This window comes from Lycorma delicatula, chromosome 7 (genome assembly GCF_047948215.1).
Source record: "Lycorma delicatula isolate Av1 chromosome 7, ASM4794821v1, whole genome shotgun sequence".
NCBI classification, from domain to species: domain Eukaryota; kingdom Metazoa; phylum Arthropoda; class Insecta; order Hemiptera; family Fulgoridae; genus Lycorma; species Lycorma delicatula.
Window position 1 is genome coordinate 101263865 of NC_134461.1, and position 380 is coordinate 101264244.

Below are 380 nucleotides of genomic sequence, written 5' to 3' on the forward strand. Positions count from 1 at the left end.
TATAAAATGTTTTAACAAAACGTAAAATCTTATATGATAATACAAATAAGATATAACCCTCTAATTGATCGTAGTCTATGATTTTTTTCAGGCTGTTGCATAGAGAATAAAATAATACATGCGTATGACCTCTAACGTTTTTATTCTAGTCCTTCAATATTTTATGTTTTTAAATTGAAAAATACTTTTCAATGTGAAAGTTTGATATTCATCTATTTCAACTTATGTGCATCATTCGTGCTCTAATACAAGAATACATGCAGTATTACGTTTTTGATTAGTTTTAAAATAAATTTAGTACTTATAAAAATAATATATAAAATGAATTCTTCTCAATAAAAAAAAAGTTTTTAATAAGATTTATTTATAGTTTATTGGTA